Source organism: Ranitomeya variabilis, chromosome 7 (assembly GCF_051348905.1).
Source record: "Ranitomeya variabilis isolate aRanVar5 chromosome 7, aRanVar5.hap1, whole genome shotgun sequence".
Taxonomy (NCBI): domain Eukaryota; kingdom Metazoa; phylum Chordata; class Amphibia; order Anura; family Dendrobatidae; genus Ranitomeya; species Ranitomeya variabilis.
In genome coordinates, this window is record NC_135238.1 from 43,583,560 (window position 1) to 43,597,986 (window position 14,427).

A 14,427-nucleotide genomic window follows, 5' to 3' on the forward strand; every position below is an offset into this window, starting at 1 on the left:
TACATTTGTTTAGGTATGTATAGATACAAATTTGATTAGATTTTATTGACTACTGTTTTATTTGATACTTTTTTGTGTTACTGGGAAAAAGAAAAGCCATCTTGATTTGTTGATCACTGATACATGCTTTGTTCCCGTTCTGGATGTTTCATATAGAAATTAGCAAAGTGTGAAATAATTTATGGAACTGTTTTCTATTTTCAGTTGAAGAAAGTAGGAAAGATTCAAAAACAAATGTCCTTTTACCTCTCCGTGATGAAGTGGAAGATAAGGAATCACCGATTGACAAAAAAGGAACTGAACATGGACTGGATAGATCTTTTGCATCTTCTGAATGTGGACAATATTTTAAAAGAAGTCTCATCCTTCCAAGCACAAGTGCATTTACAAAGATATAAAGACATTCTCATGTTCAGAATGTGGGAAATGTTTTGCCTATTAATCACTTCTTGCTATACACAAGAGGGTTCACACAGGAGAGAAGCCATTTTCAGAAGGCAGGTCTTAGTATGCATCAGAGAACTCATGCAGGGGTGAAGCAGTTTTCTTGCTCACGGTATGGAAAACTGTTTACTTGTAAATCAAAATTAGTTGATCATTTAAGAACGCACACAGGGGAGAAGCCATTTTCATGCTCAGAATGTGAAAAAAGTTTCACCCGGAAATCATATTTGGATGATCATGTAAGAACTCACACAGGGGAGAAGCCATTTTCATGTTCAGTATGTGGAAAATGTTTTAGCCAGAAAACATCTCTTACTCTACATCAAAGACTTCACACTGGGGAGAAGCCATATTTATGTTCTGAATGCGGTAAAGATTTTAAACATAACCCAGGTTTAGTGGAACATCTGATAAATGAAACACCGGAGAGACCATTTCCGTGCTCAGAATGTGAGAAAAATTTTATTCAGAAATCAAGTCTTTTGGAACATGTAAAAATTCACACAGGGGAGAAACCATATACATGCACAGAATGTGATAACAGTTTTAGGCACAAATCAAGTCTTGTAAAGCATCTCAGAACTCACACAGGGGAAAAGCCATTTTCATGTCTACAATGTAAGAAATCTTTTGCTTATAGAAAAGGTTTGGTCTTACATCAGAGAACTCACACAGGGGTGAAGCCATTTTCTTGCTCAGAATGTGGAAAACGTTTTACCTACAAATGCAATCTCATTAGACATCAGAGAAGACACATGGAAGAGAAACACCTTTAATGTTTGTTAGACATGGACAAATGCTTCGCTAAAATATAGAAAACCATCACCCCATTACTTGCCAAATTCAAATTTTTACAAGAACGGATTTTTCAGAAAAGGGCGTCCCAATATTTATTTAAAAATGACAATGACATGATTTCCTATTTTGAAACCATTCATTTTACAAACACAACACAAAAAATTGGACCTAATTATTAAAATTATAAAATCTTAGTTGCTAGAAGCTAAAGATTAGGCATCCCCAAAAAAGGACATTGGTAGATAATGGGTTAACATCAAGAGATTTTTGTGATGATCTCACTTATGGCTTTTGTGTTTTAGTTTTCCTGAATTATTTACGTAATTGTTGAGCCCTGTGTACACTACTGTACTAAAGCCAAGGAAGACACAGCCGAACTGTTGGATTAATACCTTAAGTACTGTGATCGCTAGCTACCACCACGTCTTAGTGGCTTGATGTGGGAGATAGTTAAGTCTTGCCATGGCTGGCTGATGGTCTAAGAAAGGCAAAGAGTAAGGCCGTTTTCACGCATCCATGAAACATGAACTGTTCTTTCTTCTGAAGACCTCGTCTCACCCCTCAATCTGAGTGACCTGTTTTATATAGATCTATGAAGCAATTAGCTCAGGTCAGGAGACCCAGCTTTGGGTCAAATCTTTTGGATCGAATGTTTCACACATGTGTGAAACTGAACCAAAATGTTGCCTGTCAGTTTAGTAGTGACTGACAATAATACTTTGTCAGACAAGTATATCAAGGCATTTTAGAAGTGATCAAAAGGGAAATAAAGAGTTAAAGAATTAAAAAGTAGTTCACTGTAAATAAAATAAAATATATATTTATCATAGGTAGTTTTATATTTTAAGACTAAAAAAAATTATAGTATCACTGCACAGGTTATTTAAATCACACAGTAAACAACTGAAAAACCCACCTTTTGTAGTTAATCCTGTTTTTTTTCCCCTCATGTTAATATCTCCCTCAACCCCTTCCCAAAAAAATAATGTACCCAAATATGTGTGTAATAAAAATATTATAAGTTCCAAAAAAATTAAACAATGCCGCAAATAGACCAGGACAAAATGGTTGGCACCTTTTTTTAAAGTAAGAAAAACTCCCAATGGTCACTGAAATCATTTGAAACTGACAACAGTAATTTTCTATTGAATTTTAGTAAATAATAATAATTATAAATCAGACTTTGTAGCAGAATTCTGGTCCTACAGGAAAATTGGGCTGTTGACAACATTTTTCATGTTGAACTGGGGTCTCTATATAATAGTGGCTGGAGTGGAAAAAAACATTTTTTTTTTGCCTCTGTTGTAAAGATATTAGCAATCAAATATTTGGCAACTAATGAGTTAACTTTAGTTAAACCAAATTTTTTTTTCAGATAGTTTTCAGTGGTGCGTTTACTTCTTTTCCCAGTATGACATTGATCAATCGTATGCAGGCATCATCACGCGTCCTGCGGTTCTATGTTACTACCTGCATATGATTGGTCAGAGTCACACAGGGAGAAGTAACTGCCCCTAGTGAAAACTGTCTGATAACACTCACTTGGATTTGGCTAAAGTTAACTCATTAGGTGCCAAATATTTCATAGCTGGTATCTTCACAACAGAGAGACTAAATAAAAATTATAAAGAAATATGCTCCGCATATTACATGGCTTGTCCAATTCAACATAAAAAACTGATGAAAGGCCTCTTTTCAAGAAAACAAAACTATTAAAAATGCCCTGGAATAAAATTATGGTTCCTCTAGAAAAGATTGAAATTAATTTTACCATGTGGAGAAGTGAAACTACAGAGTGTCCTGTAGTTATCACAAGTGTCTGCAGACTTGTAATCAGTCAGTCGCCTATTTACAGGGTAAAAAGTAGTCACTGTGCTGTTTGTTGTCATGGCGTTTACCACACAGAACATGGGGCAAAGAAAGCTAAGAAGAGAGTGGTCTCAGGAGATTAGGAGAACATTATAGACAAACAAGTCTCAGGTGAAGGCTATATGATGTCTCCTACAGCTGGATGTTCCTGTTACTACAGCTGCACATATCCAGAAGTGTAAGGTCTATGGGGCTGTAGCCGTCTTCCCTGGAGGCAGCCACACGAGGAATAAGGTCACAAATTGAAGAGATGGATAATACAAAGGGGAACCACAAAACCCAGAACTTTGAAAGAGATTAGAGGAGAACTCCAAGTCCAACAGTGTGAGGTCACACCAAGTGGCATGAAAATTCAACTCAGACGCAGTCACCATAACATTTAATTTCACCCCAATGTTTTTTTTAAATATGAGTTTGCTGTATCAAAACATTATCTCCACAAAATACAATAAATTTGGGCTAAAAAATTGTTTGTGCTCAAACCTGGTGGGGAAGGCTTTTTGGTACAATAAATAATGGCGGCTATGTATCTTCCATAGAGCCTGAGTTCACACAATTCTTTCTCAAGAGGAGGCCTGGCACCAACTGTAGTGAACTTGGACATATGGGAGTACCATTTCCATGTAACTGAACGATTGAGCGCATGTTTCTTGGACACATAAAATAAGAACTGACAATGCACTGGTGATAGAGGAAGGAGTGTGTGGAGCAGACTGGTTACGAGGAAGATGATCAAGAGGAGAGGAAGAATATGTGTGTGTGAAATGGCCAGCGCCCCCACTCCCACCTCTTTCCTACTAGGAGGTGCTCCCTGGGTCCATGTGTGACTACCACTGACAGTGTCCCTACCACTTCAACACAGATTGGCATTAAAATTGTCATGCCCATCTCCTCCATATCATTTTCTGACAATAAAGGCTGACTGACTGAACAGCAATCTAGTCTGAACTGGTGCATAACCAAAAAAGTCTTGCATAGCAAATAGATCAATGGCTGCACTCAACTGTACTTAAGCAAGGAAATGTCCAATACATGAAATGTGAATAGCTTAATGGCTTGTGAAATCTATGAAAAAACACATGAGATGCTTAGCACAAGATTTGGCCAAAAAATGTGAGCCCATCCACCAAACATCAAGGTAATCTCAGATCGGATGGGTACCTGACTTGACTGCCTAGTGTGAACACTTACCTATGGCGGGGCATTCACCATGCTGTGATTTTAACTACATCCAAACACAGTTGGTTCTGACCTTCCTATAAATGCAGGCTTTACCATGTAATTAGCCATAGGTAAGTGTTCACACTAGGCAGTCAGGTCAGGTACCCATCCGATCTGAGATTACCTTGATGTTTGGTGGATGGGCTCACATTTTTTGGCCAAATCTTGTGCTAAGCATCTCATGTGTTTTTTCATAGATTTCACAAGCCATTAAGCTATTCACATTTCATGTATCGCACATTTCCTTGCTTAAGTACAGTTGAGTGCAGCCATTGATCTATTTGCTAATAAAGGCTGACTGATCATGTCTTCCAAAATCTCAACTAGAAGAACATTTTTTTGGTGTATTATGTTCCTTAACCTCCAGGGAGCTGTTGGCGTTTGGACTTTGGGGCAGAATAGAAACAGGTGTCATTAACAGATTGGACATTTTGCTCTGCACAACATTAAACGATGTGATGGCTGAGGAGGTAAACTCAGCAGAAACGCTGACTCCAGCTGATGATGTCGCTGTCAGAGGCTACATTATCCTGCTGTGCTTAAGGTGAGCAATAGCACACATACACCATCACATCATTCACGTTCTCCTCGCTAACCTGACTGCCAGAATTTGTAAAAGAGGCCAAATGTGACTAGTGTTTGGTAATACTGAAGGTTTCTAACAGCACTGCCAGTGGTGTGAGAACATCTGCTGTCCTTGATATTGTTATTTTTTCTATCTCCCTGCCATGGCCGTTGCCTATATTTTGTTTAGGTTTAGCAAACATTTTTTTGCGAAAGTATAAGGTTTTATTTGTTTCTAAGCTTTTCGCAATTTTCATGTTTTACAATCTTATTCCCTTAAGCCATAGAGATATGTCACACAAAATAGTTAATAACTAACATTTCCCACATGTCTATTTTACATCTGCATCATTTATGAAACATATTTTTTTGCTGGGAAGTTAGAAGGCGTTGATCAGCGATTTCTCATTTTTCCATCAAAATGTACAAAAGCCCTTTTTCTTGGACCACCTCACATTTTTAATTGAATTTGAGGGGCCTATGTGACAGAAAATGCCCAAAAGTGACACCGTTCTAATAACTGCACCACTCAAAGTGCTCAAAATCATGTTCAAGAAGTTTATTAACCCTGTAGGTGCTTTACAGGAATTAAAGCAATGTAGAAGGAAAAAAATTAACATTTTATTCTTCTTTATAAAATTGTTGGTTTTGACCCAAATTACTTATTTATACAAGGGCAAAAGGAGAAAATGGACCCCAGAATTTGCCAATACCCCATATGTAGTGGAAAACTGCTGTTTGGGTGCACGGCAAAGCTTGGAACGGAAGGAGCACCGTTTAACTTTTTGAACAGAAAATTGGCTGGAATCAAGAGTGTTTTCAGAGCCCCTTATGTGCATAAACTGTGGAAACTCCCGATAAGTCAGCTTATTTTGTAAACTATACCCCTCAAGGAACATATTTAGAGGTGTGAGCACCTTGACCCCAGAGGGGCTTCATATAATTTTCTAATGTTGAGGCTCGAAATTGAAAAAAAATTAACTTATGCCATAAAAGTGTTGGTTTTGCCCCAAATTGTTCATTTTCACAAAAGTAACAGGATAAGATGGACCATACAATTTGTGGTGCAGTTTATTCTGAGCACACTGATACCCAGTATGTGTTAGAAAACTACTGTTTGGGTGCACGCCAGGTCTTGGAAGGAAGGAGCATCAACTGAATTCTGGAGCTCAATTTAGGCTGGAATAGATTGCGGATGCCATGTCACATTTGACGAGCCCCTGACAGGTTAAAACAGCAGAAACCCCACAAGTGATTCCATTTTGGAAACGAACACTCTTGAGGAATTCATCTAGGGGTGTAGTGAGCATTTTTATTCTTCAGCTGATTCACAGAATTGAATAACATTAGGCTGAGTAAATGGAAAGTTAACATTTTTTCCACTAAAATTTTCTTTTGGTACAAGTTTTTAATTTTCAAAAGGAATAATAGGAGAAAATGAATGGTGGAATTTGTTGTGTTACTCGTCCTGAGTACGCCGATACCCCATATGTGGTCAAAAACTACTTTTCCGGCACAATGCAAAGTTCAAGGGGAAGAGGCGCCATATTAGAATTAGATCTTACTAGAATGGTTTGCAGGTGCCATGTCACATTGGCAGAGCCCCTGAGGTGCTAGAACAGCAGAAACCCCAATGAAGTCATTTAAGTTTCCAAACTACACACTTGATGAATGCATCTAGGGGCGCAGTGATCATATTGACACCACATGTGCCTCACAGAATTAAAATAACTTTGGGCAGTGAAGAAAGACTAATTACATTTTTACCACTAAAATGTTGTTTCAGCCCCAAGTTTTAAATTTTTATACGGGCTAATAGTAAGAAATGAACCTGACAGTTTGTTTGACTCCACACATAAGACCTCAGGAGTGGACATGGATGTCAGACATATGTACCATCCTCCAAAACTTTGAGGACTCAACCAAGATGGTGAGCGGCGATGATACAATAATTAGCATCACCATCCCACTTCTCTCTGTTCTGAAATGCTCTCTGCTCACTATCAAAGAAGATGCGTTGCAGTCGGAGATTGATGAGATGGAGCAAGGAACCATACATGGTGAATACACACAGCCCACCCACATCTCATCTCAACGTGGATAGGGTGACAATGAGGAAGAGGAGGAGGCGGAGGAAGAACAGGAGCTACTTTCATGCAATAGATAGTACTACTAGCACAGCTGTCATACCGTCTGTTCAGCATGGATGGCCTGAGGACAGGAAGGAGGAGGACAGAATTTTCAGTCATCCTCTTGGTGAGGACACGGAAGTCTTGCCTGTTAGCAGTCTGGCACACATGGCTGAGTTTATGTTACGTTGCCATTCACGTGACCCTTGCTTTCTCAAAAGTTTGGGTAGCAGTCATTACTGGTTGGTGACACTTCTAGACCCACACTACAAAGAAAACTTTCTATCTCATATTCCAGAGTCAGACAGGTGTACTAAAATGGTGCAGGACCAGAGGGCTCTTGTTGCGGAATTATTTAAAAAATTCCCATCTGAAAACGCTGGCAGCAGACATCACAGTTCGTTGCACAACCAAGGACGACAGGCGAAAGAGACACAACTCCGATCCAGCTCAAGTTCTGGGAGTTTTCTCAGACCCCACATCGTATAGGCCCTGAGGCACGGGGTACTCTCACAAGAAGTGCAAAGTTTTGGAAGATGCTGAGGGAGTACCTTGCTGACCAAACCAAAGTCCTCCGTGATACCTCCATGCCTTATAATTATTGGGTATCCAGGCTGGACACGTGGCATGAACTGGCTATGAATGCCTTGGAGGTCCTGGCCTGCCCTGCCGCTAGCATTTTGTCAGAGTGGGTATTAAGTGCCGCTGGGGGAATTATAACTGATAAGCGCGTCCACCTGCCAACTGAAAATGCTGACAGGCTGACTCTTATAAAAATGAACAAGGGATGGATTGTGCCAGACTTCTGTACACCACTGAGCGATATCAGCCAAACATAACCTCCAATACAGTGTCTTTTTTTGTTAACGCTATTACCATGCACCTCTTTACACCCAAACATGGGTATACAGTACACTTCGTGATTTCAACTTTTTTTCTGTTGTCATTCTCCTTCTCTTCATCCTCATCACCCACCACTAGGGTTGAGCGACTTTTATTTTTATAGGATCGGGTCGGGTTTCACAAAACCCGACTTTCTCAAAAGTCGGGTCGAGTGAAATCGGCCGATCCTATAAAAATGTCGGGGTCAGCCGAAACACGAAACCCAATGCAGTGCAATGGGATACTATGGTTCCCAGAGTCTGAAGGAGAGGAAACTCTCCTTCAGGCCCTGGGATCCATATTAATGTGTAAAATAAAGAATTAAAATAAAAAATATTGATATACTCACCTCTCCGACGCAGCCTGGACCTTACCACTGGTAACCGGCAGCCTTCTTTGTTTAAAATGAGCGCGTTCAGGGCCTTAGATGACGTCACGGCTTGTGATTGGTCGCGGCCGCCCATGTAAACGCCAAGCGACCAATCACAAGCCGTGACGTAATTCTCAGGTCCTAAATTCCTAGAATTAGGAATTTAGGACCTGAAAATTATGTCACGGCTTGTGATTGGTCGCGTGGCGGTCACATGGGCGGCCGCGACCAATCACAAGCCGTGACGTCATCTAAGGCCCTGAACGCGCTCATTTTAAGCAAAGAAGGCTGCTGGTTACCAGCTGTAAGGTCCAGGCTGCGTCGGAGAGGTGAGTATATCAATATTTTTTATTTTAATTCTTTATTTTACACTTAAATGTGGATTCCGATACCGATTTCCGATATCGCAAACATATCGGAACTCGGTATCGGAGTTCCGATACCAGATTCAGAAGATCGCCGACCTCATGGCCGACCCCACACAGGGGTCGGGTCGGGTTTCATGAAACCCGACTTTGCCAAAAGTCGGCGACTTCGGAAAATGGCTGACCCGTTTCGCTCAACCCTACCCACCACCACTATATCACCATGGTGATCGTAGTCTGTGATGGAACAGCCACGTTATTGTGTTAAAGGGTGTTTTTGATGCCCATAAAAAAAATGTTTACAGTTTTTCTTTTCTTTTTTCATTGGATTGTTATGTACTTTTTTGGCTGTGCACCCGGAGTGCCCTTGCATGGATGAGTGGGTAGTTATACTGGAGCAGCTTTACAAGGCCCACCGTAAGATGATCGCATAAGGCAGCAGTGTGGGCACTATACTTTTTCTCATTGGACATTGTGTTAAAGGGTGTTTATGATGCCCGTAAAAAATATATTTACACAGCATGTTGATGTGTACCCCCCAGGGGCACATTTTTTTTTTATGAAGCCCTCCTCCACGTTTCATCCTAGGGGGATTGGGGTGCATGCAAATTTGGAGCAGGTCTGGCATTCACTGCATAGCCAAACAGTATGAGAGACCCAGTTCCTAATAATGGGAACTGTAGGGGTTTGTTACGCTGCTTAAACAATGCAATTCTCCACTTTTGGGTCTTCATCCTCAACTCTGCAATTCTCCAATGCAGGTTCTTCAGGCTTAACACTGCAATTCACTGCATAGTCAAACAGTATGGGAGTACCAGCTTCCTAATAATGGGAACTTTGGTGTCATGTGGCCATCCACTGCGTCGGTTCAAAGGGTTATTGGGGTGTAACTTTGGGGCAGGGCAGGCCTTGCATTCAATGCATAGGCGAACATTATGGGAGTAGCAAATTAAGAAAAATGGGAACTTTGGTTTCATGTGGCCTTCCAGGACGTCAGTTTTTTGGGTTATTGGGGTGCATCTAAATTTGGAGCAGGCTTTGCATTCACTTCATGGGCAAATTGTACGGGACTAGAGAAATCATAATAATGGGAACTTTGGTTTCATGTGGCCATGCACCACGTCTCTTCAAATTGTTTTGGTGGTTCGTGTAACTTTGGTGCAGGCCAGACCTTGGATTAAATGCATTGGCAAACAGAATGGGAGACCCACTTCCTAATAATGTGAACTTTGTTGGTTGTCAGCTTCAACAATGCAATTCTCCACTGCTAGTTCTTCAGCCTCAACACTGACATTCTCCAATGCAGGTTCTTCAGGCTCAACACTGCAATTCACTGCATAGGCAAACAGCATGAGAGTACCAACTTTCTAATAATGGGAACGTTGGTTTCATGGGGCCTTCCAGGACGTCTGTTTTTTGGGATACTGGGGTGCGTCCCAATTTGGAGCAGGCCTTGCATTCAATTCATGGGCAAACTCTAGGAAAGTTAAAAAATCTAATAATGGGAACTTTGGTTTCATGTGGCCATCCACCATGTCTCTTCAAACTGTTTTTGGGGTGCGATAAACTTTGGGGCAGACCAGGCCTTGCATTCAATGCATGGGCAAACAGTATGGCAGTACCAAATAAATAAGAATGGGAACTTTGGTTTCATGTGGCCTTCCAGGATGTCTGTTCAATGGGTTATTGAGGTGCGCCTAAATTTGAGTCATGCCTTGCATTCAATGCGCAGTCAATAATAGTACAGGATACACACTGTTTAATAATGGGAACAACAAAGCCCAGCCAGCTGATGGCTCTCTAAGAATAGGGAGGACACACTGCTGTCCCTTTAAGAAGATTAAAGTCCGCCTAATGGCCCTCCTCCTTTAACAGTCTCACCTTCATAACTGAAACGGGATGTGTCTGATGATGTGTCAAACACCACATGGCCAGCTAAGGTTACATAGTTACATAGTTATTAAGGTTGAATGAAGACTTTAAGTCCATCTAGTCCAACCCATAGCCTAACCTAACATGCTCTAACATGTTGATCCAGAGGAAGAATCCGCGTCTGTTATTATGCTTAAACCTTTTTTCCTCCAGACGTAGAGGATGCCCCCTTGTCCCTGTCTCAGGTCTGTGATTAAAAAGATCATCAGAAAGGTCTTTGTACTGTCCCCTCATATATTTATACATTAACATAAGATCACCCCTTAGTCTTCGTTTTTCCAAACTAAATAGCCCCAAGTGTAATAACCTATCTTGGTATTGCAGACCCCCCAGTCCTCTAATAACCGTGGTCGCTCTTCTCTGCACCCGCTCCAGTTCAGCTATGTCTTTCTTATACACCGGAGACCAGAACTGTGCACAGTATTCTAAGTGTGGTCGCACTAGTGACTTGTATAGAGGTAAAATTATGTTCTCCTCATGAGCATCTATGCCTCTTTTAATGCATCCCATTATTTTATTTGCCTTTGTAGCAGCTGCCTGACACTGGCCACTGAATATGAGTTTGTCATCCACCCATATACCCAGGTCTTTTTCATTGACTGTTTTGCCCAGAGTTTTAGAATTAAGCACATAGTTATACATCTTATTACTTCTACCCAAGTGCATGACCTTACATTTATCCCCATTAAAGCTCATTTGCCATTTATCATCCCAAGCTTCTAGTTTACATAAATCATCCTGTAATATAAAATTGTCCTCCCCTGTATTGATTACCCTGCAGAGTTTAGTGTCATCTGCGAATATTGAAATTCTACTCTGAATGCCCCCTACAAGGTCATTAATAAATATGTTAAAAAGAGGGCCCAATACTGACCCCTGTGGTACTCCACTGCTAACCGCGGCCCAGTCCGAGTGTGCTCCATTAATAACCACCCTTTGTTTCCTATCCCTGAGCCAGCTCTCAACCCACTTACACATATTTTCCCCTATCCCCATTACTCTCATTTTATGTAACAACCTTTTGTGTGGCACCGTATCAAAAGCTTTAGAAAAGTCCATATACACTACATCCACTGGGTTCCCTTGGTCCAGTCCGGAACTTACCTCTTCATAGAAGCTGATCAGATTAGTCTGACAGGAACGGTCCCTAGTAAACCCGTGCTGATACTGGGTCATGAGGCTATTCCTCTTCAGATACTCCAGTATAGCATCCCTTAGGCCATGTTCACACTTTGCGGTTTTTACCGCGGAACCGCCGCGATTTTGATGCTGCGGTTCCGCAGCAGTTTCCATAGCGTTTACATTAACATGCAAACCCTATGGAAACCGCAAACCGCAGTGCACATGCTGCAGGAAAAACCGCGCAGAAACGTAGCAGTTTACAACCCGCAGCATGTCACTTCTTTGTGCAGAATCGCTGCGATTCTGCACCCATAGGAAAGGATTGAACCACTTACTTCCCGCATGGGGCTGTGCCCACGTTGCGGGAAGTAAGCGGATAATGTGCAGGTGGTACCCAGGGTGGAGGAGAGCAGACTCTCCTCCAGGCCCTGGGAACCATATTTGGGTGTAAAAAAAAGAATTAAAATAAAAAATAATGCTATACTCACCTCTCAGCGCTGCCCGCGGCGTCCGGTCTGGGTTGATGTGCGAACAGGACCTGCGGTGACGTCGCGGTCACATGACCATGATGACGCCGTGGTCACATGACCGTGACGTCACGAAGGGTCCTTCTCGGCACAGCATCTTTGGAAGCGGACCGCCGAGTGCAGCGCCGAGGAGATCGGGACGTCAGAGAGGGTGAGTATAGCCAATTTTTTTATTTTAACATTATACTATTGATGCTGCATATTGCTGCACATGCAGCATCAATAGTATAGGCGGAAACCCGCAGCGGAAACCGCGGAACAAACCGCGATAAATCTGCAGGGATAACCGCAGCGGGTTTGCCCTGCAGATTTATCAATTCCGCTGTGGGAGAACCCGCAGAGCACACCGCAAAGTGTGCACATAGCCTTAGAATGCGCTCCAGGATTTTACCCACAGTAGAGGTGAAGCTTACTGGCCTATAATTTCCGAGTTCAGTTTTTGTCCCCTTTTTGAATATTGGCACCACATTTGCTATACGCCAGTCCTGTGGTATAGACCCTGTTATTGTGGAGTCTTTAAAGATTAAAAATAATGGTCTATCAATGACTGTACTTAGTTCCTGCAGTACTCAGGGGTGGATCCCATCCGGGCCCGGAGATTTGTCCATTTTAGTGATTTTTAGACGCCGCCGTACTTCCTGCTGGGTTAAGCAGGTGACATTTAATGGGGAATTTTTGTTATCACTGATCATATTGTCGCTATGGGATTTTTTTGTGTTAATACTGATGAAAAAAGTCATTTAGCATATTGGCTTTTTCCTCATCCTCATCCACCATTTCCCCCAGACTATTTTTAAGGGGGCCAACACTTTCATTTTTTAGTTTCTTACTATTTATGTAGTTAAAGAATATTTTGGGATTATTTTTACTCTCTCTGGCAATGAGTCTCTCTGTCTCAATCTTTGCTGCCTTGATTTGCTTTTTACAGAATTTATTTAATTTTCTGTATTTATTTAATGCCTCCTCACTACCTACTTCCTTTAATTCTCTAAATGCTTTCTTTTTGTCCCTTATTGCGACCTTACAGCTCTATTTAGCCATATTGGTTTCCTCCTATTTCTAGTATGTTTATTCCCATACGGTATATACTGTGCACAGGTCCTATCCAGGATGCTAATAAACGTCTCCCATTTTCTTTGTGTATTTTTATGTCTCAGGATTAGTGTTGAGCGATACCGTCCGATACTTGAAAGTATCGGTATCGGAAAGTATCGGCCGATACCGGCAAAGTATCGGATCTCACCTATTCCGATACCCATGCAAGTCAATGGGACACCAAGTATCGGACAGTATCCTGATGGTTCCCAGGGTCTGAAGGAGAGGAAACTCTCCTTCAGGCCCTGGGATCCATATTACTGTGTAAAATAAACAATTAAAATAAAAAATATTGATATACTCACCTGTCCAGAGGCCCCTGGACATCACCGCTGGTAACCGGCAGCCTTCTTTGCTTAAAATGAGCGCGTTCAGCACCTTCCATGACGTCACGGCTTCTGGTTGGTCGTGTGCCGCTCATGTGACCACCAGGCGACCAATCACAAGCCGTGACATCATTCTCAGGTCCTAAATTCTTAGGAATTTTTATCCATATTGTCTATGGAGACAATAACATTTCCCAGTGAATGCAAAAATGAAAAATTCATCAAAAACGCTGCGTGTGAACATAGCTCAAGTGGTGGAGGAACATTTTTGTTTTGGGTTATTTATTTTGCCTAATATACAAGTCGTTACCCTGGAAAGGATGTACCTCAACATATTTCCCAGGAAAATCCATTTTGGTTTCATTTTTGTATGTTTTAATGTGCGCCTGTAAAAGTGGCGTAATACTCTGACAACATTGTTCAGAACAGTGACCTGGGAGTCAGAAATGCTTCTAGGGGTCTTCCCCATTATGTTCCCGTGTAATTTGAGAACTGTTCCCATAGATTTCTGATTCCCGGAAAAAACCTCCGGGGGGAGGGGGGGTGTCACGGCAAAAAAATTCAGGTTTCCTAGGCTTATATTGGGCTCGTTGCTCATGTTGAGCACCCAAGCATTCCAATCTGCTCGACCCGAGCAACAAGCACCCGAGCATTTTCTGCTCGCTCATCAGTAGTCCTAATATTTCCGGTACCTGAAAAAAACGGTACCGGAGATGTCAGTGACATATACATTTATTACAGTAATGTAATGGTAAACCCACATGTAAGGGTAAACCTCAAACC

General features: G+C 41.6%; 1 pseudogene; it reads left to right on the forward strand.

The window, feature by feature from the left end:
• Positions 1 to 509: 509 nt before the first annotated feature.
• The window catches only part of LOC143786200 (uncharacterized), a 45,892-nt pseudogene continuing 31,974 nt past the window's right edge, over positions 510 to 14,427 (forward strand).